Below are 494 nucleotides of genomic sequence, written 5' to 3'. Positions count from 1 at the left end.
AGCTGCGCTCCCGGCGCCGAGCACGCCGCCCGGCCTTCTCGCCGGTCAAAGCGACGCAGCCGCGCCAACGAGACGCGGGAGGAAAATCACAGCCACCCCAAAAAAACAAAAAAAACCCAAAAAACCACCAAAAAACCAACAACAAACCCAAACACCCGACCAACCGAACAAAAAACAACCGACCCAAACCCACAAAGCAGCGGCTTCGGAGCGGAGCGAAAGCGCCCTGGGGGATTTCGAGAGGGATCTCAGCGCTTCCCTGCCAGGAAAACACGAGCGCTAACACTACGGCTTTGTCCTGCGAGGGCACGACTCAACGGACGAGGATTTGGAAGAGGAGGTCCGGCCGCGCCGGCGTGCAGCCAGAACGGCATTTTTTTGAAAATCCTGCTCATTTCTGGGACTGCGGAGGGGAGCAAGCGAGGCGAGGAGCCGGGCTGTGCTCGGCTGCCGCCTCCTGAGGGGCCCTGACCCTCGCCGGCTGGCCCCCGGGC

Source organism: Egretta garzetta, unplaced genomic scaffold (genome assembly GCF_000687185.1).
Source record: "Egretta garzetta isolate BGI_Z169 unplaced genomic scaffold, ASM68718v1 scaffold1244, whole genome shotgun sequence".
Taxonomy (NCBI): Eukaryota; Metazoa; Chordata; class Aves; order Pelecaniformes; family Ardeidae; genus Egretta; species Egretta garzetta.
The sequence above is the reverse complement of the archived record's forward strand: the minus strand, read 5'-3'. Positions refer to the sequence as shown.